Genomic DNA, 16,628 nt, shown 5'->3' on the forward strand with positions numbered 1-16,628 from the left:
TCACTCGTCACCCCACTGTTGGCTCTCAGGTCAGCCTGCATCTCTAACACCGATACCACCACTGAAGTGTCTTCACGCACCACCCTTGCCAACGACTGGCAAAAGTGCCACCGCACCCCCTCCGACTGTCAGCCTGATAGACTCTCTACAGACCATCTTGTGGATAAAACACTCTTGCCAGACAGCACCCTCTGCCGATACCAGGAGCAAATCTCCAGCTGCTCCACCCTCCCTACGCACCTGACTATTATCAGTCTTCTTGCCTCAAAGAGCTTTCATTGGATTTTGGATCAGGTGAATAACTGAATTTACACTTATATGCATAAATCACCTATCTTACAAATCCAATAACTCTCTCTTTATAAAAGATGCTAAAAACTGTACACAGCACCTTAAAACTACATGCAAAAAATGTTGTGTAATGCAGCAACCAAATACAAAAAGAATAATCAAAAGTGCTGCATCTTCTGAGGATAAATGAGGTAGAATGTCGATCTAGTATGCAGTGACTGACAAGGGTCTTATTCTGAGCTGCACATAATGCAGATGTAATTCTGGCCACTTTCTGCAATCAGAAGTCCCATACGAACATCCACCAGGAATCATCTATGTGACCACACTGCCCCCTAACCCTACCTTCGGGAGAGCAGTTGTCACCACTGTCATCAGCAGTTGCATCAGCCTATCCTCTTCATACGTGCAGCTCAGAATAGGACGCAATTCTGTGTACACACCCACAGCATTTATTCTATGTGTGAATGGCCCGTTACCAACCCATCGCCACCTTGGATTACTTATCCAGCTGCAAGTGAGAAGTAACATATGTGTGCATGACTCACAATCACTCTGAAGTACTTTATGTTGCACATGCAGGCCGCGACGCATATGCCGTTTTCTATAAAACGCTTGATGTGTCTGCACTCAGAATTGCGCATAACTCAGCATCAGGCGCAAAGTGATTTTATTTTATAAGCAGACTCACATCATAATAAAAGACTAAGGGGCCTATTCATCAACACTAAAATAACGTTTTTAAGGACATTTTCCTTAAATAACGTTATTTTGGTATTCATGAACAGACTTAACACAGGAGATACCACAGATATCTCCTTGCTAAGTTCCCCTGCGTTAATTTCCACACTCCCCATACGTTAGTATGGGGATGTGGAAATTATGGTATTCATCAAATTCCGAAAATTATCAATTTTCGGAATTTGATGCAGTTACTATTCGCCACTGTGAGGTGGCGAATAGCAGAATCCACTTACCTGTATCCGCGTGTGCAGGTCCCCTGACGAGTCCCTCCGGCGCTCTGCTCCGTCCTCAGGCTTCGGAGGCTGGTCTGTCATGTGTGCTCCCCAGCAGAGCACAAGAAAGTTTAGAAAAAGAAAAAAACATTTTTTTTTTCTAATCTGTCATGTGGTCTGCTGGGAAACAACATGACAGACCAGCAGGACGGAGCCGGAGGCTGCTGCGCGGACAGGTAAGTCGGGGGGGGGGGGGGGAAGGTGAGCGAAGGGGGTCGGGGGGGTGTACGAAACTTAACGCATCTGTAGGCAGTGCTGCGCATGCGCTGGTTTTACAGATGTAACAGCGCATGCGCAGCACTGTTTCCAGATGCGATAAGGCAGTGTAGGCAGGGAAAAGTATCTATTTCCCGAAAAGCTGTCATCGCAAAAATGACAGCTTTTCGGAATAGATACTTATGGAGAGGTGGAATGATGAATTCCACCTATAATTAGCTAGAACTCCTTGAGAGTTCTAAAGCTAATTATCTCCATTGAATTTTTATGTTTAATGAATAGGCCCCTAAGGGGCATATGTATCAAAGCTTGATGTGAGATAAAATTGTGAGATATATATCACCAACCATTCAGCTTCTAACTTACATTTTGCAGGCTGTGAAAGAAATGATAGTTTGAAGCTGATTGGTTGGTGATACATATTTCACAATTTTATCTCACATCAAGCTTTAATACATACTGTATGCCCCTAACCCTGGATAGCCTTCATTGTGTGTGAAAGTTGAAAAGAAGTCTTTAGATATAAGTCTATTCTTTGTACAGGAAAAATATCATTCTTTGTCCAAAATTCCAACTTATTGTTGAGTATACTCTTTAATATTGAGGTCAATTTTATAACACAAAGTTTAAAATGCCCTCACTGTGAATTTATTTTATGTTAGGAAAAAAACTACATGACACTGCTCCAGGCTTACCTGTGCTGTCATCATATTGTAGTTGTCATAATAACATGATTCATTTTTCTCCCAAAACTTTTAATTGCTACTCCGGAATATGACAAAGTTTCTTACTTCCAAGCGAGTCCTCCTGTAAAAGCAAGGTATAAAAAGAGACGCAGCTTTATTTTGACACATTGAATTGCGGAGGGTGCTTCTGTTGCGCAGGCAAATGTCAAAAAATTATTTTCACTATTCATATCCATACTTTTTGCTGTAATAAAGTGAGCAAGCTGAATGTAAGAACAGTAGCGTGTATAGGCTAATGGAATAAATCAGTACTCAAACCTACAAGGAATTTTGAATTATATATATATATATATATATATATATATATATAGCAGCAGTCCAATAACAGATGATCAGCACACCATCTTAAATCCAAAAAACATCTTTATATAGTACAGGTCATGGATCCCATGATCAGTTCCACAAAAGTGTTAACGGGCAAAGTCTGCATAAAGTGCATTCTCAAAAATGAAAAAATAGTATTCCATATCATTGTTAAAGGCACATAATACTCATCACTCCATGTGAAGATCAGGGTGAGCAGCAGTATGGGTTAGGGGCAGGGGCGTTATCTATAAAGGGTGCAGGGTGTGCGGTGCACACGGGTACCTGGGTCCAGGGGGCCCATACCACACACCCTGCACCCATATTATCTAAAACTTACCTCTCCGAGGTCTCATTGGGTCTCAGCGCTGCTCAAAATGCCGGAAAATGGCCACCATTTTTCCGGCGTTTTCCGCATGCACTGTGAGGAAATTGCAGATAAAATGGAGGCCGCGCCATTTCCCCGGCGATCTGCACGTGCCCAGTGTTTACTGATCCTGCGTTGGCCGGCCAGTCGCGTCAGTCGGCTGCCGGCCCCCAGGGTGATAGGAGGGGGCCCGTGACAGGCGATGCATACGGATCCCCTTTTCTCTAAAGACACCCCTGGTTAGGGGTTAGGCACAAGGAAGAAGGTTAGGGTTAGGCTGCAGTACGGAGGGTTAGGGTTAGGCTGCGGGAGGGGAGGGTTAGGGTTTGCGGAGGTGAACTGGCCATGTTCCCTTCTGCACACGTAAAAATGTACAACACTATATCGTCGTGCTACACAATTATATTCGTTCTATGAAGAAACTAGTGATATCATAAAAATGCTCCTGAGAAAGGTAATGTGTGTGGATAAAATAGACACAGTCCACTGTGGAAAACTAATTTACAAAAAACATTATATTTTACATAATTCCATATTTACATATGCTGTATGCTTTATAATGAATACAGTTCATGAAATTCAATATGGCCTTTGCACAGCCATTTTGCTTTGTACTCACTTAAATGAAGAAATGACATGAGATTACTTTAAGGGCCGCTCCCTATGAAACTGTTTATCTGAAAGAGTGTACATTTATGCATAATTTTGGAAAGGGGAAATTCACGCAACCAAATATAGAGATGCAGAAAACCATGATCATCTCATAAAGGAATCTACTTCTATTTGACTACCAAAAGCAAAAGGAAAGAGACCATAAGAATAAACTATGTCAAACCTTGTCTAATGTTATATTTGAATATGCTTGTCTATATGATGATGTCAGTGGGTGTACAGGGTGCATATTACCTAAAGACTGTAATGGAAGGTATAAAACCTCTCTATTGTAATCAATCGTTGTTATTGCTGCATTAACCCTGGGGGATATTTGCTCCCAGTTAAGGGCTAGATCTATTTATTTAATTAATTAATAAATGACACATTCTTAAGTATACTGGATTGGAATCTATTACTTTATGCAACAATGCAGGTAAAAGTTATGATTAAACACCACATACTGTGGATATCCATAAATGTAATTAATTAAAACCTAAAACATTCCAGCTAGAGATTAAAAATATATTTACTTGTTACAACCAAAATTGGACTCATAGAGATCAATTGATCAGTACAGCCTTGCCAAATGTACTAAGAAAATATCTGTAAAGTGCTTATACCCTGTCACTGAACTCACTCAAGCAAGAAAAAATGTTATTGGAAATTTTACTACTTGCTGCCCAACAAAACCTAATTGGTAAAAATACTTATCTGCAACAAAACTAAGGGAGAATTACCTGCTAATTTTATTTGTATAGACAACAGCTTCAATCGGAAGAATGAATGCACCAAATAAATCATGATTCCTATACAGAAGGATTTATTATGTCATGAACATGGTAAAACATCTATTGTTGCTGTTATGAAACCTGGGAAGTATATATACCGCTTTCTACACAGCTGTAAATAATACTGATTTATGTTTTGTACGTATTGTTCAGACCCTGCTACAATTCTTTCTCCTACCTCTACATATTGTAGTTTGTGTTCTGCTTTCTCATCTATTCCTATTCATTTTGAAGATCAGTTTTGCTTTGTGTTTACTGACAAAGGTCTACAGTACATCTGGACACTAAGGGCTCATTTAGCTTTGGATGTAAGGGGCGTGTTTCCCTACTGCACATTCATACCAACAATATGTATCATTTATTTACAGTTATTTGTATAGCACACAAGTTACAGTCTGTATTCCCTATCACATGAACAAAAATATTCATTATAAAAATTAACAGTTATATATATAGTGCACACATATTCTGCAGTGCTTTACAGAGAATTTGCAGTCATTCACATCAGTCCCTGCCCCGTAGAGCTTACAATCTACAATATATCCCCTACAGCATGGGTACACACACATACACATTAGGGTTACTATTTCTGTAAAAAGCCAATTAACCTACTAGTATGTATTTGGAGTGTGGGAGGAAACGGGAGCTCCTGGAGGAAACCCATAGAAACACTGTTAGAACATACAAACCCCTCACAGATATTGCCTTGGCTAGGAACTGAACTCCTGTCCTCAGGGTTGTGAGGCAGTAATGATAACCACTACGCCAACCGTGTTGACTACGTATCATAGTCTTGTGCTCTTGCACCTACAGAGGCAAAATGGGCCTACTGATTGCAATAATGTACTCATATTTCTGGGACTATTTATAAGAATTAATATAAAAAAGATGCCAGGACTGCATACCATTGGTATTATCACTGGTTATAGTAACTTAATGAAACTAACTCCAGAATCAGAAAACATCTACTTAGACATTGCTTCCTGCATTCAGATTAGTTGTGTCACTCTCCTGATTGCCTGGTTGCCTAGTAACGCCCATAGGCCTTCTCCTACGTTGCTTACATGCACCATGGTACTGTATAACACACATGAGAAAGGGGCATAATTTCAACCCAAATACTTACTGGTATGTTACACCAGTTTGTGTAGCAGATATGCATGAATTCGCACTGCACTTACTCAGACAGTGAAAGTATGTATATGTACAGACACAGATCTACAAACATCATGCATGTATCAGTCCTTACAACCATACGGGCAGAATGGGGGCTGTATTAAGGAGATGTATAAGCCAATGTGACCCATGTAGAGCAGTAGCCTGTTACGGCAAGAGCAACAGGGCCGGCCCCAGGGGTCGGAGCACCCTGTGTTGGCTCTGTACAGTGCGCCCCAGCGTGCGATTGAAAATGGGTGCATGGTCTTATTACCATATGTCACGCCCCCAAAGTGACTTTATTTGGAGATGTCTCCAAATAACATCAGGCAGGGGGGAGCCTCACTAGCTGGCTTCCCCCAGCCCTCTCCCATCACTGAATGGATGCCACACGCATTGCGCAGTATCCATTCAGACTCTGGGATCTAGCACCCCAACCTCCCGCGGGCCACTTCGGCCACGGGTGGAACAGCGGGACAGTACTGTCTCGCTCAAATCGGGATGTTGGGGAGGGGTGCGCCCTCTATGGGTGGCGCCCCTGGTCGAACACCCCTAGAGCCGGCCCTGAAGAGCAAGTACACACCAATGATTAGCAGTAAACCAGACACTTATGATGGCCATGCAGAGCCATTCGCCTTTATAGTAGGGGTGAGCGGGTTCGGATTTCTGAAATCCGAACCCCCCCGAGCCCCCCCGATCCGAGGCCGATCCGAGTCAGGCTCGACCTTTCCCGCCTGACTCGGATCTGAAATCGAGGCAAAACGTCATCATCCCACCTTCCGGGTCTCGCGGGTTTTGGATCCTATATAAGGTACCCGAGTCGGCGCCATTTTCTCACTTGGCTGTGGACAGTGAAGAGGGAGGATGGGAGTTAGGGCTGGCTGGGCTGTGTAGTGTAGTGTAGTGTAGTGCAGAGTAGTGTTGTGCTGTGCTGTGCTGTGCTGCGCTGTGCTGCTGTTGTCCATAGGGGCTGTGTCCACTACTTCAAAGTCCATAGGGGCTGGCTGGACTGTGTTGTGCAGTCAGTTGTCCATAGGGGCTGTGTCCACTCCAAAGTCCTGTGCAGTGTCCCAGTCCTAAAGGGGTGCTGTAGTGTTGTCCAGGGGGTCCTCTGTCCGTCAGGGGTGCTCCCCCCAAGTGCTAAAAAAAAATATATTTTTTCTGTGTTTGTGAATTGTGTGCGCAGTAGCCGCACGTGCATCAACAAAGTAGTGCCAAGCGTGCGCCTGTGTCATAAGTAAAGGGCCGGCTGGCTTGACCGTTAAAGGGTGCTGTAACCCCCAAAGTACACTCCAAACCAAATAAAAAAATATATTTTTTTGTATTTGTGAATTGTGTGCGCAGTAGCCGCACGTGCATCAACAAAGTAGTGCCAAGCGTGCGCCTGTGTCATAAGTAAAGGGCCGGCTGGCTTGACCGTTAAAGGGTGCTGTAACCCCCAAAGTACACTCCAAACCAAATAAAAAAATATTTTCTGTGTTTGTGAATTGTGTGCGCAGTAGCCGCACGTGCATCAACAATGTAGTGCCAAGCGTGCGCCTGTGTCATAAGTAAAGGGCCGACTGGCTTGACCGTTAAAGGGTGCTGTAACCCCCAAAGTACACTCCAAACCAAATAAAAAAATATTTTCTGTGTTTGTGAATTGTGTGCGCAGTAGCCGCACATGCATCAACAAAGTAGTGCCAAACGTGCGCCTGTGTCATAAGTAAAGGGCCGGCTGGCTTGACCGTTAAAGGGTGCTGTAACCCCCAAAGTACACTCCAAACCAAATAAAAAAATATTTTCTGTGTTTGTGAATTGTGTGCGCAGTAGTCGCACGTGCATTAACAAAGTAGTGCCAAGCGTGCGCCTGTGTCCCATAAATAAAGGGCCGGCTGGATTGACTGCTAAAGGGTGCTGTAACCCCCAAAGGGCACTCCAAACAAAATAAAAAAGAGTTTTCTGTGTTTGTGAATTGTGTGCAATGTGGCTGCACGTGCATCAACGAAGGAGCAGCGCCAAGCGTGCGCCTGTGTCCCATAAGTAAAAGGCCGGCTGGCTTGTCCGTTAAAGGGTGCTGTAACCCCCAAAGGGCACTCCAAACAAAATAAAAAAATATATTTTTTTGTATTTGTGAATTGTGTGCGCAGTAGCCGCACGTGCATCAACAAAGTAGTGCCAAGCGTGCGCCTGTGTCATAAGTAAAGGGCCGGCTGGCTTGATCGTTAAAGGGTGCTGTAACCCCCAAAGTACACTCCAAACAAAATAAAAAAATATTTTCTGTGTTTGTGAATTGTGTGCACTGTGGCTGCACGTGCATCAACAAAGGAGCAGCGCCAAGCATGTGCCTGTGTACCATAAGTAAAGAGCCGGCTGGCTCATTTCTTAAAGGGTGGTGTAACCCACAAAGTGCACTACTCTCCAGCAAAAATAAAAAATATTTTCTGTGTTTGTGTGCGCCTTAGCCGCACGTATATATCAATATAACATAAATAGAGGACCAAACTTTCTCCGATAAAAATAAAATAGGGAAAGATCAAGAACCACTTCCTCCTAGTGCTGAAGCTGCTGCCACTAGTCATGACATAGACGATAACATGCCATCAACGTCGTCTGCCAAGGCCGATGCCCAATGTCATAGTAGAAGGCACATACAATGCCAAATGACAAAGTTCAGGAAAATGACCTTGAAAAAAACATTTAAATCATCTGAAGAGAAACGTAAACTTGCCAATATGCCATTTACGACACGGAGTGGCAAGGAACGGCTAAGGTCTTTCCCTATGTTCATGACTAGTGGTTCAGCTTCACATGACGATGGAAGCCCTCCTCCCGCTAAAAAATCAAACGAGTTAAGCTGGCAAAAGCACAGCGAAGAACTGTGCGTTCTAAGAAGATATCACAAATCCCCAAGGAGAGTCCAAGTGTGGTGGCGGTTACGATGCCTGACCTTCCCAGCACTGGACGGGAAGAGATGGCTCTTTCAACCATTTGCACGCCCCCTGCAAGTGCTGAAAGGAGCACCCACAGTCCACTTGCTGATATGCAAATTGAAGATGTCACTGTTGAAGTACAACAGGATGAGGATACTGGTGTAACTGGCACTGAGGAGGAAGTTGGCGAGGAGGATTCTGATGGTGATGTGGTTTGTTTAAATCAGGCTCTGGGGGAGACAGTTGTTGTCCGTGGGATGAAAAAGCCCATCACGGTCATGCCTGGGCAGAAGACCAAACATTCCACCTCTTTGGTCTGGCAATATTTCTATCCAAATCCGGACAACAACTGTCTTGCCATATGTACCATATGTAAAGGTGAAATAAGTAGGGGTAGGGATGTTAACCACCTAGGAACATCCTCCCTTATACGGCACCTGCAACGCGTTCATAAAAAGTTACTGTCAAGTTCAGAAACTTTGGCTAAGACCGTAAGCAGTCCAGGGACACCTAAATCCCTTTTTCCTGTTTTATCCAAGGAATCGGTGGATGAGGAGGATGAGGACGACATCTTGCCTCCGTAGAGCCAGTTTGTGCAGGGACACATTAATTGCCAGCTTGTTTTGTGGGGGCCCAAACGAACCAATCATTTCAACCCCAGTCATGTGGCAGACCCTGGCGCTGAAATGATTGGTTTGTTAAAGTGTGCATGTCCTATTTATACAACATAAGGGTGGGTGGGAGGGCCCAAGGACAATTCCATCTTGCACCTCTTTTTTTTCTTTGCAGTATGTACTGTTTGGGGCCGCTTTTTTCAAACTGCCATCCTGTCTGCCACTGCAGTGTCACTCCTAGATGGGCCACGTGTTTGTGCCGCCCACTCGTGTCGCTTAGCATAGTCATCCAGCTACTTTGGTGCAATCTTTTGGCCATAAAAACAATATTGTGAGGTGTTCAGAATAGACTGGAAATGAGTGGAAATGAAGGTTATTGAGGTTAATAATTGCATAGGAGCAGAAAAACCCACAAATTCTGTGATTTAAGCTGTTTTTATGCTTTTTTTTCAAAAAAATACAGATCCAAAACACAAAACCCAGAACCCAAAACACGGAAGGGTGGTTTTGGCAAAACCAATCCAGATCCAAAACACGAAAAAAGATCCAAAACCAAAACACAAAACACGAAAAGTGGCCGGTGCACACCCCTACTTTATAGTGGGCTAGTCGGGGATAGATCTCCCTTAATGGACCCATGCGCAGAAGCAAATTTATGTATATTTGTGAATGTCTGTCCTATTCTGAGTTGGACACAATTGGGCCAGATCTGGCTTTCTGTGAAATATGGTGTTTCAGGGCAGGAATTGGGCAGTGACAATGCGATCACATGTACCAGCCCCAATGTCGGTAAGCCTGCAACATTAAAAAAGCAGCACAGCCACCTCCAAGAAGTATTCTACTTTTTATGTGCATTGCACTTATTATGTATTATGGGCTTGATTCAGAGCCGGACGCAATTAGCGCTCGCTCGTCCAGAAAATAGGGATGGCTATTCAAATCAACCGTTCGCTCTTTGCGGTCTGTTCACGTCTCTAGGTCTGAACTAGCGAACAAAACTTGCGGTCGTTTTTTGAAAAAATACGCCCCCTGGTCGCTCGCATCCTACGTCATGTCCGCTATTTATTAGATTAATCGAGTACATCGACCAGGGTATGAACTGCTCGCTATTCTTGGGGTTGGTTTTTGCTACCACAATTTTGCGAGCAGTTCTGGCTATAAAATAACCCAGTGACGTGGTCAATGACGCTGCTGTTTTAATTATGCACACCCATAAAACGCCCGTTTTGACCTTTAAGCACGCCTGCGTTCTGATCTCCACTCCCTGTTTTCAAGCACCTTCCCCTGTTACCACCCACATACGCCTCCTCCTGTCACTCAAAATAGCAGGCATTCGCTATTTAGCGAACAAACGATTTTCGGCCGCACTGACTGGTTCACGCATGCGTATTACGATCCGTACGCATGCGCAGTTGGGCAAACATCGCTCGGAACGAACGAGCGGCCGCTTATGAGCGGCTCTGAATCAGGCCCTATGTGCATTATGTGCATTTAAGTATTATGGCTGGGTAGAATTATGTCCCTGTGCAGAAACCTATCCTGTAGTTTCCCAGCTCAATGACTTACATTTGACTGATAAAAGGGGAGATGTATTGTATCAAACCTTTGAGGAAGATAAAGTGGAGAACTTGTCCAAAGCAACCAATTTGCTTCTATCGATCAGTTATTTATCACAGTCTGTAAAATTACAGTTAGAAGCTGTTTTGTTGCTATTAGCAACTTTTACATCTCTTTCGACTGCATGGCGTCATGATGCCATGCTGAGAGGGCAGAACCGCCAGTGGCGGTAAAGACAGCAGCACTGCTGGAGCATTCTCAGGATGCTCCTGGGTGCTGTACAGACTACCATTTGCATGTCTGGAGTATCCAATGACAATGGCTGCCATTCCAGGTACCTTGCTATCCAGATGCATGGATTGTGGGTCAGCATTGGGCACATGCAGGATTTTTAAGGGGGACTTTATCAGACTTCTAGGCACCCTAAGCAAAACTTCTGCATGCGCCCCCCCTCCCCCCAGACTCATTTAGCCCCTCAGGTGAAAATTAGTTTGCACAGGTGGAGTGGTGGATAAGTTTCGTGTTAAAAATTTGGCAGTGGATTCTGACTATGAAGAAAATAGGGTGTATAAGTGGTTGTCTGGTGGTGAGATGTTCTCATCCAATAAGATGTTTGTGAAAAGAAGAAGACCGTGGCAAAGGAAGGGGCCTGGTTCACAGCAAGATCAGCACAGATCTAGTAGTGATAGCGACTTCAGGATGTCTGAGACGGAGGATGTAGCGACAGCATCCTCTGCCCCTTTAGATGTGGCACATACAGCTACTCCAACCCCATTAGACGAACTCCCACCCGCAGGGGCGGGCAGAGGAAGAGGAGGAAGGAAAGTGACCAGCAGAAAGAAGCACTAATCTTTAATCTCTCTGATCATGTTTTCACTTCGTTAGAAATGAGGGTATTGAATAAAGGTCTTAGCTTTGTGCCCACCAATAGACACGATGATTTCACCCGGAAATTGAATCTGCATAAATTCTCTAGAAAATTGACATTGAAAGAACATTATGGTAATGTTAGTCCCCAAACTACGGATTCTGCTCAGGATATTTTCCTTAGAAAATCCTCTAGATCTAATTTTGACCCTGTGTCTACCAACGCGTCACTGAAAAAATTTAGTCGATTATTGCATGACTCTGTCACCAGATATGTTGCCACCCCATGTTAAATTTATCCAAATTTATCTAATTTGGAATTTCAGGCCCTTCAAGCTCTTGAATCATATAAAGATATCATCATCAGGCCGGCCGACAAGGGCGGGGCCATTGTCATCCAAGGGATTGATGATTATCGTAATGAGATCTGCAACCAGTTGATTCTGAGGTTTACTCAAAGTTGACTCATGATCCCACATCATTATATCAAAAGGAGCTGTTTACTATATTGTCTCAAGCTAGAGATAACAATTACATTAACCCCAAAGTATATCATGCTTTATGTTTTCAACATCCGAAAGTGCCGGTGATTTTTACCTTGCCCAAACTACATAAAGACCCTGTAAAACCTCCCGGTAGACCTATCATCTCTGCCCGAGGGTCTTTGTTACAGCCGGTGTCTGAGCTGTTAGATTTTGTATTACAACCACTGTTATATTTACAGACAACATTTCTAAAAGACACTACGATGTTTCTCAAAAAATTGATTGATATAGATCAATTACCTGAGGGGGCATTGTTGTGCTGTTTGGATGTTTGTAGCTTGTACACTGTGATTCCACACGAAGGGGGCATGTTAGCTATGAAAAAGTTTTTACATGATAACCTGGCAAGGTCTGCATTTGACCATGAGTTGTTTTTATCTGTTCTTGAATTAACATTGCGTCGGAATTATTTCCTTTTTGATGGGTCGTTTTATTTACAGCTACAAGGGTGTGCCATGGGTTCTTCTGTGGCCCCCTCGTATGCTAATGTATACATGTTTGACCAGGAAAGGCGCATGTTCTTTCAAGATCAAGAGATTAGTAAACATATTTATATGTTTACTAGATACATAGATGATGTATTCCTAATATGGCTAGGTGGTGTTGAACTTTTCGAGTCTCTTATGACAGGGATTAATCAATCTAACTCACCCATTAAATTTACATATTCATATAGCCCTGATAGTGCCAACTTTCTGGATGTGGCCATCACAGTGGTCGATGGTAAAATCCAGAATGGGCTCTTTCGTAAACCCACTGACAGGAATACTTTTCTGATGGCATCTAGTCATCACCCGCCGGCTTTAAAGAGAGGACTACCTCGCTCTCAGATGATGCGAGTTGCCCGCATAATCAGTGATCCAGCTAAAGTGGAGGTAGAGTTAGATAACTTGATTCAGAAATACTCCGCCAGGGGCTATGGTGTGGGTCTACTTAAGCAACAAAAGAAGGAGGTGCTTGAGATACAGAGGGACACGTTACTTAGCCCAGTAAAACGGGATAATTTGAATGTGATCCCATGGACCAGTGAATTCACGACTGCAAGCCCTATTATTAGGAGAGCCACTAGGGCTCTCTGGCCGATTGTCAGTACTGACAAAGAATTATCTATGTTTAATAAAAAGAGACCTTTGGCTGCCTTCCAGAGGGGATGCAGTCTGAGAGATAGACTGGTTCATTCTGATATCTCTGATTTCTCTAAACTTAGCCCTCCTAATGTGTACTTTAAGAGCCCTGGGTGCTATAAATGCAGTGGGTGTACCACTTGTAAAATGATGTTGAGCTGCAAAACATTCAAACATCCGCACAAAGATGTTATGTATGACATCAGATTTGTTTTGACCTGTACAACTACTCATGTTGTATATGTAATTGTATGCCCATGCGGGCTGTATTATGTAGGCCAGACTATAAGAAAATTCAGGGAGCGGATGGCAGCACATCGCTCTGCCATTCGCATGCAGTTGAGTGGCAGAGGTATCGATCAGCCAGTAGCTCGGCATTTTGCTGAAGCTGGACATGCATTGGATTCTCTTAGGTATTATATGATTGACCATGTACCGGTTTCCCTACGAGGTGGTGACCGAGCTAGGTCACTATTGTTTAAAGAATCTAGGTGGATTATGCGCTTGGGCACCACCAAACCGGGTGGGCTGAATGACAAAATTAATTGGAATTGTTTGATGTAATTGGGGGTTGCTAGGCTATTTCCATAAGTTTGTACTATTAAGTGTATCCATTGGTGTGTGAGACTCTGCATTGATTATGGAATTCTTGGGCTGTAGATATATGTATATGCTATGTATTGACTCTGCATGACATTGTTTTCATCCTGTATGGTACTGTCCATTGTTATTGGTTATATGTTTTATATGTATGTATTGTCTTTTCTCACATTGTATTTTTCTTATATATTATTGTGTTTTGGCTAGCTCGGGGATTGCCATACACAGCTGTACCCATCAGCCGTTTGTGTTGTGGCGACCCCGCGGCGGTAGGCTACTGTGGTTGCACGTGTGGCACGAATGCAGTTAGCCGATGGAACGCACTCATGTGGTTCCTATGGCTACCTTGGTAGCGTGACCCGGAAGTGCGTCAGTGACTGATGCCGGTGGGAGGCGGCTACACGCAGCGTGAGCTGTGGAGAAGCGCTGTGGATGGCACCCTGGTGAGGTATATATCGGTGGTGGTAAGTGTGTTTCATTTGTTGTATGTGTATGTTCCTGATGACGGGGCTGTGTCCCTGAAAACGTTTGAACGTTTATACACAGATTTTGTACCCATTGTCATCTCTGAGTGCCCTTTCTTTCACTGGATTATATATATATATATATATATATATATATATATATATTTATTTAAAAAGTGAACTTGTGTGTAGCAACAACAGTGCTTAATAATAAATAAATAAATAATATTTTATAAGTGTAACAAGATCATAAAGCTATCGTGTCCTAGTACAATAAATAAAGCAAAAACATATCAGTGATAATAACAGTGCAAATAAATAGAGACCAGACTTTTTATATATATATATATATATATATATATATATATATATATACAACCAAAACCAACCTGCGCTATATTAAAAACAGCCGCTCCTTTCAGTAAGTCCTCTGTTAGTAGGACCAACACATAAATACAAAACAATTACTTCAAGGGCGCTACAACACACTTAATGATACAGACAATTCTTATATTCTTCGTAAATAACAATCCCTTCAGGGTTTATAGGTTCCAGTTATTTCTGTTTTGTGAATGTAGATAACAACTTTCGTGCTCGCTTTTCAGAGCTGATCGGAGAGTTCATATGACAAAACTTGTTTTAACGTCCTTCTTGAGGTTCTATAAGATACCCTCATACCAGAAAAACACCCAAGATAGGCCCAAAGGCCAACATTAATACAATGTAAAACAATCTTTATTAAAAAATTCGCAAATTCAGATAGATAAATGTATAAATATGTTAATAAATCAACATCTTTTATACAGATAAAAATAGATTTTCCACACCTTACAAATGAATGAAGGTTTATAACATAATGTCCACCATTAGTGTAAACCCTATGCGTTTCGCCTTATGTCAAGACTTCATCAGGGGTAGATCTCGAAATACATATATTTAAGGATATAGTATGCAAGTGATCAGAACGGCTCTTGGAATCAATAATTAGCCTCACACTCGTTGTACATATTGAGATAAATCAGATCTTTAGATCATCAACATTAGGTTATACAACACTTTTTAGGTCCTTCTTCCTCTCAATCCCACTACCACAATTGTTCAACGAGTGTGAGGTTAATTATTGATTCCAAGAGCCGTTCTGATCACTTTCATACTATATCCTTAAATATATGTATTTCGAGATCTACCCCTGATGAAGTCTTGACGTAAGGCGAAACGCATAGGGTTTACACTAATGGTGGACATTATGTTATAAACCTTCATTCATTTGTAAGGTGTGGAAAATCTATTTTTATCTGTATAAAAGATGTTGATGTATTAACATATTTATACATTTATCTATCTGAATTTGCAAATTTTTTAATAAAGATTGTTTTAAAAAGTGAAAAACAAGAGAATTGACAATCAGGCGACTAGTTTGCTAGATGTGTAGATTCACACACAGTAAAATGTACAGTAGATAAGTTAATGGTTTACAAATGTAGTTATACCTCAAACCATATAGAGGGGCGTGTTTCACGCTAATTAATAAATATAATAAACCAATAAATAGCAAAGTGCTTAGTGCAAAATATGATATATCTGATTACATCTAGATAAAAAAAAAAAATTTTGTTGAACTCATATAGACAACAAAGTGCTAGTGCAAAAATATAATGAATCTGAAACAAAGTGCTAGTGCCAAGTATAATAAAAATTATGACAATTTATTGAAAAACAGTGCACATAAAAATATATAAATAAATATGACCATAAAAACAACGACTGGCAGTAAATAGATAAAAACAAAGTAGAGGAAAGTTGATATTTTTAAGCAGCTTATCTGATTGAAGGAGAGAGGTAGTTCTCCACAGTGCATGAGGCAGCCAACAGTCCCAACGCGTTTCGTCACTATGACTTCATCAAGGGGATATTGCTTCAGTGTGGTGGTCCTGTATTCATACCACACTGAGTTCAAATGAGAGTCAGGTGTTCACCCTACTTCCTTTGTCTTAGGGAGACCTCAAAACCAAGCGATTTCATAATTCAGCAAGCCATCATTTAAAATAGTTTGTGTTACAGGGTTTCCCATAAAGAAATGTTAGTTATAAATAGTCAAACGGCGATCTTTTAAGTTCAACTTCCGCCCTTTGTGAACTGGCCTCTGCCCTTAATTGGAGCGTCACATCCGTTCCCGGCAGCTGTGTTAGACCATAGCGCGCGATCAAGCACTTCCGTTTTCTTCCTCGTGTTCCGAACTGGGCACGTCACTTCCGCCCGCCGTGTGTTGACGTGTTCGGAGGTGAGCCGTGTCACTTCCACCAACCCTTCTGTCGTTTCGCTCCAGGACGCGGCACATCACTTCCGCCCTTACTTAATAGATGTGTTGAGCTCTTCCGCCCCATTGTTTTCTCCGGACTTAATGCTTCC

The 16,628-nt window shown here is 42.4% G+C and overlaps 1 long non-coding RNA gene across 2 annotated transcripts in view; it reads left to right on the top strand.

Moving 5' to 3' along the window:
* LOC148543242 (uncharacterized) overlaps positions 1–16,628 on the top strand; it is a 138,597-nt gene that overhangs the window by 88,157 nt on the left and 33,812 nt on the right. The gene's annotated exons all lie outside the window — the stretch shown is intronic.

The sequence above is a fragment of the Taudactylus pleione genome, unplaced genomic scaffold (genome assembly GCF_031769625.1).
Source record: "Taudactylus pleione unplaced genomic scaffold, aTauple2 ptg000005l, whole genome shotgun sequence".
NCBI classification, from domain to species: domain Eukaryota; kingdom Metazoa; phylum Chordata; class Amphibia; order Anura; family Myobatrachidae; genus Taudactylus; species Taudactylus pleione.